This window comes from Zophobas morio, unplaced genomic scaffold (genome assembly GCF_036711695.1).
Source record: "Zophobas morio isolate AGI-343-1 ecotype UQ-CSIRO unplaced genomic scaffold, CSIRO_AGI_Zmor_V1 ptg000011l, whole genome shotgun sequence".
Lineage (NCBI taxonomy): Eukaryota > Metazoa > Arthropoda > Insecta > Coleoptera > Tenebrionidae > Zophobas > Zophobas morio.
Genome location: NW_026972116.1, coordinates 12,313,972 through 12,324,016, shown reverse-complemented (window position 1 = coordinate 12,324,016; position 10,045 = coordinate 12,313,972).

Genomic DNA, 10,045 nt, shown 5'->3' with positions numbered 1-10,045 from the left:
TTTAAAGGGTGTCAGCACTAAGTTAGCATTTTAGAGGCGGAAACGAATTCTGCGGAAATATATACAGAGAGCCTATATACGATACAGATACCAACTAATGACCAAACGCATGCACACTTGAAAGGGTATCATTCTTTCCAATATAACAACCCTAGAATTATACCTATATATTTTTATTTTAAGTATGTAGGAATAAAATTCTAATTTGACTTTATCAGTTATGGTCATTGCCTACTTTATAAAAAACTGTAGTTATGTAGTCGGACTGTTTCAGAAAAAAATAAACTGGTGTTGAAATCCTTTGATAGCATTATGAACTGCTGAGATGGAGCTGCAACTTAGCATGTCACAAATATTTATATAAAGACAGAAGATATCTAATAAATAATATTCTAAACAATTTGTTTTCTTTAAATATTCTGTAAAATTGTTTCTTTTAAGTTCTTTTGATAGAAATGCGTGTAAAATTAGTAAAGTACAAGTTGATGTTGTAAACTTCTTGATGTTGAACTGATCAGTGGCGGCTCGTGAGATTTTTGGTAGGTTGGGCAAGGTGGTGAAGCGGTAGGTACCTAATCAAAAGTATTTTATGTATCACGAGGTTCTTACAGCGTAGTTATTCTGTACGTTTTTTGGTTTGAGCTCCGTTTTAGCCGGCATAATTCCAAAATTTGAAAAATACACCGTTCGGCAAGAACCACGTGAAGGTTCGGAGCGATATCTTGCCGGGGAAGGAAAAAATGAAAGGTCATTGTTAGTGTGGGGCATTGAAGGTTAGTAAATATGTAAAAAAAACTAAAAATAAACTCTACATAAAAAATAATAAAACCAATATAACAAATAATAAAAATAAAAATAAAAAATTCTCAAAACATAAAAAAATTCTTAAATAGAAAATCGTAAAAAACAAAAAATAAACTCTAAATAATAATTAACAGTATAACAAAATAAAAAATATTCTAGAGTGATGCTTTTTGAAACTCTTGAGATAAAAAAAATTATGAACTGGTATTTGGCACATTTTTATAAAATAAGTCAATGCGTCTATTTTTTTGTAAGGCAAAATGGTCTATTACTCTGTCATAAAATTGTGTTGTTTGGACTTGTTTTTTGATCAAACCCCTTTCGATGGCAATCTTTGATAAACTAGATAATCTCGTCTGAGTCATTGAATTTCTAGTGAAAGTTTTTATTCTTTTTAAAGTTGAAAAGCTTCTTTCCACTGAAGCTGAAGTCGAGGGTAAACATAAAGCGATACAAAGCAATTTATATATTTCTGAAATCTCATTTTGCAGATCATTAATAAAAATGAAATTTAAAATGTCGGCATAATTTGAAGAATCTCCAAGTAGGTCTATATCTGAATACCACACGCGCAACTGACTTTGCAACTTAGCTTGGGTGAACATATTTTTATAATTCTTAAGTAAGGAATTAACTAAATTTTGGGGAAACGTTTGTCTGTATGACATAAATTTGTGTTTATTCAATAAATTTAGAAAATCTAAAGTTGCCATATCTCTAAATCTAACTTCTATTTGAGTAGTTATTATGTCAAGAATTTCATTAAATACGCGTTTGAAATACGTTTTAGGATCATCAATTCCATCATAGTTGGACTTACGTTTCTTAGATAAATTTGGTGGCTCAGTAATATTGGAAACTGTATTATATATTTTATTAAAATAATTGTCGTTTGATCTGAAATTGTTTAATGTTTGCTGCAAATTTTCTATTCTTTTCTTACAGTATGATATGTCTGTCGATTTGGACTGAATTATATCGAAAATGAATTCTGTTTGTTCAAATATGAGACTGAAAATATGAAGCAATATTAAAAAATTAAAATTTTTCAGGATTTTTTTAAAGCCTATCGCCTCTCTAATCGCATCGCCGTCTCTTACAAAATCTTCGGAATCAATAATTTTGTCAAAAACAAGTACAAGTTTATCCCTTTCTTCAATTATAACATTTATCAAACGTGATTTAAAGTTCCATCTGGTGTCGGATCCGCTAGGTATTCTCCTAGTACACATTTGATCTAAAATATTAGTCCTTTTTGTTGATTTAGAAAAATATGTGGGAAATCCTTTTATGTTTGCAAAAAAAATTCGACATTCTTTAATAGATGTTGATGCGTCTTGTAATATGAGATTTAACCTATGAGCGTAACAGTGCGTGAACAGAGCTTGAGGAGCTATCTGCTTAACCCTTGATTGTAACCCATTCAATTCACCAGACATTACGGAAGCACCATCATAAGTTTGACCGATCAGCTTATTAGTGATATCGTATTTACTAAAATTTTCTATTAACAAACTAAATAAATCGGCAGCGGTTCTACCTTCACTAGCGTCAAAAAATCCCATAAAGCGTTCAACAGCTTTACCCTCTTTTACATAACGAAAAATTACAGATACTTGAGATCGGCAATTAATATCAGTGGTCTCATCAACTTGCCACGAAAAAAAGGGGCTCATTTTAATTTCGTTCTCTATAATCTCACTAATTACTTTATTAATACTTTCAATTAACTCGTTTTGAATAGTTTTTGAAAGCCCAGTGAATACCGAAGATTCATCCAAAAATACCTTAAATTTATTATCATATTTGGAAAGCAGTGACGCTAATTCCCTAAAATTTCCCTGATTTAAAGAATCTCATGATTCATTGTGACCGCGGAATGCTTGTTCTTGGGTTGCTAAATAAATGATCATATCAATCAGCCTCGTTATTATTTCTCTATTTTCTTTAACCAGTTCATTATGCTTTAAAATACTTTGAACATGGGCTGAATCTATTGAATCTTGAATATTATTTTTTCCAAACAATTTAAATTTTAAAGAGGCATGAGTATGTTGTTCTGAGTTTCCATGTTTTTGCAACGATTCGGATAAGTGTTTTAGTAGCCACTAGTCCAAGGACTTTGCTTAGTCTCAGAAAATAAAAGACAACTCCAGCAGTAAAGTTTGTTTCGCTTTTCGCTTCCCGTGAGCCAGTTATACTTATCGTACCAATTATTATTAAACCCTCTGTTACCTCTGCTGCCTTTATTTTTCATTATTAAATTTTTCATTTGTGGACGTGGTTTCAATTTTACTATAAAAAGTTTATCATCATAATTTAGTCTGCTAAATTTAGTCTCCAATAAGAAATTTACGACATCATCATTATTGTTGACCACCTCCCGGATGTTTGTATTTAAACTAATACCTGTACCTGATGTTGAAGGCGCTGACGATGACAGAATACTGCTGTTACAGCTTGTCAAATTGTTACCATTTGCCATGATTTTTATGTTACGATTATTGCACTACAAAACAATTAAATTAAATCACCACAACCCCTCAGAACACTAAACAATTTTGTAATATTTAACGGTTCACGATGTGACACGAGGCAACTACGAAACTATCCGATTGGGCAAGCCCAGCCTGTATCGTCAACCCGTCAGCCTTACCAGCGGTGGCTGTGTGCATTACCGAATACAATGTTACGACATTCGAAATAGCAGATAAAATACGAATCTGACACAAATCGGTTTTTTTTTCAGCCAAGATGTGGAAAAATTTTTCACTATGACGATTAGCCGTAATGAAAATTGTTTTAGTTCGTGTTTTGTCCGTATCATTTACACTATAAAACAAATTGAATTTATTAAAAAAATGATATTACTGATTACTTGAAAGAAATTATGTACCTATAATTTTCAATTCCATTTTTAAATTCTCATTATAGCAACTACATTTTTCAGCGAAGCCCTAATCCAGTGTGTAGTATGTACTCGTATTATTTATATGCTTTATATGTGAGCTCTGGGCAAGCCCGAGCTTGGTCACTCGTGGTGTATCCCTACTCCACGCCAGCCAACGCAACAGAGCCTGCGACTATGTGGTGTTCTCTGTTTTTCAGACTAATCTCGGTATGGTAGATGCGTACAGATTAATTCAGGCGTCTCGGGCTAGCCCGAAGATCACTTTTATCCGAAAATAAGGAGTATAACGAGCATGTTGAACGTAGGAATTTTAAGGAACATAATTGCAAGGATTTGTTATTGGATTTATTTTGTTTAAAATTTGAGAAATTCATATTTTATTAATTTTAAAACCTCGAAAAAATTAGGTTGGGCACTGCCCACCTTGCCCACTCCCACCAGCCGCCACTGGAACTGATAAATACAAGTGAGAAAAGAAAATGAGGAAAAGGTACTCACAATGCGGTGTTGTGAATTTGAAAATTAAATTTGGCGCTGAGAAAACAAAACAACCCATTTGAAAATTAAAAATAAGAAAATGAGTCATACTCAGGCAACTACGCATTTGTAAAGAAAAAAACCTCCAGTTTGGGGTAGCGGGATCAGAATGTAGGGCGACAGTGGTAGTTTTTAAGAAGGGTTTCGGGATTTTTGGCTGATTGTTTTTTTTGCTGTGCTGTTGTGAACATGTATTTGTAAACATTAGCTTAAATTTAGTTCATAATTAAAAAAGGGCAATTGTTTAAACAAAATGAATCGCATTTAACGCCGCAGTCCTCTTTCCACGAGTGTAATTAGTGCAATTGCAGTTTATTAATGATTTTCTAATCTGGATGCGTAAAACTTCGATTATTTCCATCAACACGTGTAAATTTTGTTTTTTATTGTTTGTAAATTCTTCATGTTAAAATTTTTAACTGTCATGGTTCTAATACAATTTAACAGCACTCGTTTAAAAATACGTGGCGAAATTCACTTAATCAGGCTTAATTTAACCTAAAAGTTCTGGATGTTTGTTTAAGTTATTACGTTCTGACTCATATAAGAGTTCATTTATGGCATTTACGTTGTTCTTAAACGTTAATCCATTCTGAGAGAGAGGACCTAGGAAATTATAATTTGTTAAATTAATATCATTGTGGAGTCAAAATGATGAGATTATTAACTTAATGTTATTGTAGGTCTTACTCAAAGTGTAGTGTTAATAAAAATTGGGTATTTGAATAATGTCTGTACTCCATAGATAAAAGTTTAAAATATTTAATAAACAAGGTACATGTTTCGAAGACCACTGTCTTCGTCTTCAACCTCCTTGATTGTTTTTAATGAGTTTGAAATGTTCTTTTCGTTTGTTCGGTTAATGAATGCAGTTTTGAATGAAATGGATAACTGTTATAACTGTTAGGAAAGAAGGAACGAAAAGAACATTTCAAACTCATTAAAAACAAACAAGGAGGCTGAAGACGAAGACAATGGTCTTCGAAACATGTACCTTGTTTATTAAATATTTTAAACTTTTATCTGTGGAGAACAGACATTATTCAAATACCCAATGATTATTAACTTGAATTAATGCATAAGTTAAATAATATCATCTAAATTCTTGTTGCTCGAAATTGTTGATAGAGTGTAGCATAGCTTAACACCAATTATAACTCTGTGATTTTTAAAAATTTTCCCACAAATTAACGAACTTTTTTTTGCTTTGATTCTTTGGAGTTTCCTAATTAATTTAATTATCATCACAACTTCGGGAGTACAAATTTTAGATTAGTGAGGTCACTTGTATAAATAAATAGATGTCGATGTGGACAGTTTTTTGATTTGTTTTCAATTAAGCATGTGTCGGACCTTTTTTAATCAGTAATAATAAAATGAACGAGCTGAACTTCAGCGATCAGTTAATTGGAACAATGTTAGTAGGGGAAATTTTTAGACCAAGTTATCCAGCGTTTTTTTTTATTTTGTTCCGATCGTGGTAGCTTCTTCGTAGAATGAACAGATCTTTCGGCCTAGCAGTCCACTAGGATGAAGTAGTCAGTTATGTATAACAGCCCTTGCAACATGAAAATGAGTATGTATATGTATTGTTATGAAATAAACCCATACGCCGCCCCGATACGACGCCAATGGGTTCTCGTACGTACGTCAGCGACAGCGGCCGGAGAAGAGCCTGGAAGCGGAAGTCGCGAATGGACGCTCCAGAGAAGTCTAGAAGCGGTGACGTAGGCTTTTCGAGAAGGACCGCGTGCTGTTTATGGGAACCACCGTCAGGAACGATTATTATTGAGCCGAGTCGAGTCCAGTTAATATTAAGAAGAGCCAGACAAGCCGCGCCAGGATTTTTTTGTACACCATCGCTGTAATAATTAGTCGTGTAATTCGAGTTATTAAGAAATAAATTGTTGGTTTTACCCACGCGAATTTTATTCCCCGACCAATGTAACACTGAGATTTGAGATTAATAACTGGTTTTACGACGACTTCCGGGGGGATCGGACAAGAATTCTGAAGAATTTATGCCTGTCGTGACGGGAGCTCGGACTGCAGCAATGGAGGAACAGATCATGGCAAAATAGGCGAAAAAATGGATGCAAGAAACAAGGAAATTAACGAGAAAATGAGGGCAAGAATGGGAAAAATGGACGCAAGAATGGAAACAATGAACGGAAAAATAAAATAAGTCGAGAAATCAGTGCAGGAACGTATGGAAGATCGAACTAAAACAACAGAAGATAGAACAGAAAACAAAATGAAGAAATTTGAAAAGATAATAAAAAATGCAGCTACCACTGGTTCATGTAACGTGACGCAGCTTCCAGCCATCCACCTACGATGGCCGGACAACGTGGTCATCGTATAAGTTATAGTTTGAAGCAGCAGCGACAGCAAATTCTTGGGAAGAAGAACAAAAAGCTACAGCCTTGGTGATAGCTCTGCGAGATGCAGCGCTAGAGATACTTCAAACCTTATCTGACAAAGATATAAGCAAATATAGAGCATTAACTACTGCTCTAGAACTGCGATTTGGGGATAAACATTTAAAGCAAGTTTTTCCCGCCAGATTAAAGACAAGAACACAGAAAGTTGGAGAATCTACTGTCGTGTCCATCCGTGTTATTATCGGTGGCCAAGCATGGACACTAACAAAATTATTTATTTGGGTGTAGGCCCATTTCCTTGGAAATGGATAGCTAAATTGCAATCAGGGAGAGGTAATAAGTAAAATGTAGTCTTCATTTAACAAGTATATTAAATCTAAATTCAAACAGAATTAATGGTAAAAATTGTAAGTCCCAGACAAAGGTTAAATATAATCGCATTCTTAAGGCTACGAAACCAAAAATCGATATTTGACGCGTTCGCTAAATAATAATAACCTTTACTTGATAATACAAAACAAAACTACTTACTATTCACTTCAATTATTTAGATATATGGCAATCAACAGTTGCTACAAAAGGGCCAAATATCTACGTCTCCTTAAAGTTATTTAAAACGAAAACGCTACTCGAAATGTCCTTAAATAATCTTTTTCTATCCCTGATCAATAAAATATTAGCACAAAACTTAAATTAAATGCCAGTGAATAATTGCAAGTATGACGTTAAGTAGGTAGGACATGGACGTATGAGGTCCAATCTACGAATGGTACTTTTTACAAGGATCATCCCCTATTACCCTAAGTTACAATAATAAAATTTGGGATGATTAGAATCTATACAAACAAATTAAAATAATAATAATAAAAAAAAAACTAGTATAATATTATGCAAAGAAGTTTCCGGACCTTAAAACAAGAGAAAAAGTGAAAATACTAAGTTAAGATTACTACGTGATTAGTCATTAATTATGGCAAGTCTTAAAGTCTTATTAAAATACGCGAATCATCCGAAAACCTCCAAGAACCATCAAAATGCCGCGATTCACATCTAAAACAGGGGCCGCAGAGTGCAATGACCGATTTCGTTATCTTCGTCATTTCATTAATGGCGTTTGCATTTAAGCGACAAAATAGTAACCAATTTCTCAGATAATTCGTCAGTTTTTACTTGATAAACGTTCGCCCTCTTGATGACAGTAATGGACCATTCGGAGGTTCGGGTTAATCACACATCAGTCGAGTATTATCGAAGAAGGCACAAAAGCAAGATAAGACATGCATGACGGTTTAAATTTGGAATCTTAACTTACTGAAAACCATGGAACTTTTCTAAGTCTTCGCTCGCAATTTCGGACAAAGAAACTATCAGCTGGACAAGGCTTCAGCACGGCTCTACTTGGGTATTGGTCATCGTGGGTACTTCTCGTCTTCGTGGCACACTGGATTCAACTTCTTCGACTTCTTCCATTTCCTCTCGATTTTGCGCCCTTTTATACTGCGTTGTTCTCATTAATTATGTCTTTGGTGGCATCTTTATGAGTGCACGTGTTGCATCGTGGTATTCGTATTTGGGTCAGTTGATAAGAATGCAATCCTTTTGGGCTTTATTTAGAGGTTTTATAAGTCTTAGTTTCGTTGTTCCGAGAATTTCGTCAGACTGATAAGTCGCAAATTAGATTGATGGTAATGCGTGAGATTTGGTTTGTTTTATGCTTCTTTTATCTTGCGTTGCGTTATTGTGTAACGCCTTTGGTAGTTAATTTGATGTGATTTATTTGGTGTTGGTTCCTCTGTGCTTTTAATTGAATGTCGTTAGAATCACGTGCCAACGTTGTGGATTCTTCTTTGTCTTGTTATCATGTTAACGTCACATGCTGTCGCCATCTTGGCACTTTTGCTTGGGTGTGGTATTTAGCTAGGGTTGACTGAGTGAGTACTTCTCAATGGTGTGCGAATATGGGTTTTGCAATTATTTGGTGGTTGGAATACATACGCGATTGGACATGCGCAATTTGCTTGCTTTTTGCGAATATGCGAATTTAGTCTTTGAGTTAGAGAATTATGTTCTGAAGTTTCTTATTGCGGTATTTTGCGGTTTCTCCTCAAGGGTGGACCGTCACACTACAGGAATTTGCAGCAGATCTCAAAAAGATGGTACGTCAGCATACTCCGGAGAACCACCGACTATTCAAGAGAGGCTTGCGACAGGAACCTTCGTAGATGGCATTGGCGATGTTGAAGTTAGGAAAGTCTTACAACTATCAAGGTATCAGACATCAACTGATGCCTTGATTCGTGCGCTGGAAGTGGAGGCGGCGTTCAGTTTCCCAAGAACGTGCTACAAAGTCAGCGTAGCAGAAACAAAGAAAGAGACTTGGGCTGAACTTGCCAACCGAATTCAATAAAGCAAAATTAATGAAGTAAGAGTACGTCGTGAATCGAATTCCCAACACATAAATACATAAACCACATGTTAAATATGGTCAAAAACACAAAATATCATTCGGTACGTACATCGCTTTGAGCGGTACGTCCGAAAATCAATGTTCCAAATTTGGAGTCATAGTACACATGAAACATTACACAAAGTCAGCATAAAATCCTATTTGCCCTTTCGAATCCACGACGACATTTATTTCGCTGATTAAGTATTTCCAAAGCGATTCAATCTTTAAAATTTAAATTCTGAGTATTGCCAGTTACTATTTCAAATTCCAAATGTGAATCTATTTAATTTGAATAATAATTTAAGAAGAACCATCTATCTCCTGAGACATTTCACAGTTCAAAATATTATAAAATATTGCATCCAAACATCTCTGTTATAATATTGTTTCTTTTGTCGTCATTCAAGAAAATAAAGTGTATAATGTCTGGAGATTTGGTGAAATTAATTAACAATTTTATCGCTTTTAACAAGTCCCAGCGCATTCCAGGAAAACCAGCAACTACCCAGTCAACGCTAGTCTAAACAATAAATGATGCAATGTTTCGAATTTCTGAATCGTCGTCGCAATACGTGAGATCGACGAATTATCAATTAAAAATCATAAACTTTACTTACACATGGGGGTAACGATGGTGTCCCTTTAACCTACTGCCAATTTGCCTTTTGGTTAACTTTTACAAACAAATGAAACGTACAAATCTTAAACACATGTGACTTCAACACTTACACCTATAACCTTACAGTACCACCGCTTGAATCAATCTGCCCTTACAGTAGCCGTGAAAGCTCCCCACCTCTCTTCAATAAAAACGCGAATTTACATTACAAAAAAAAAAATGTTATTCTTTCTGGCGCTAAATTTAACTTGTCAAATATAAATAGCAAAATATCAACCTGACCTGAGGAGAGCTCGATCGTCTTGATCAGAGTCGCCGATCCCGTAACTGCGATCTATAAT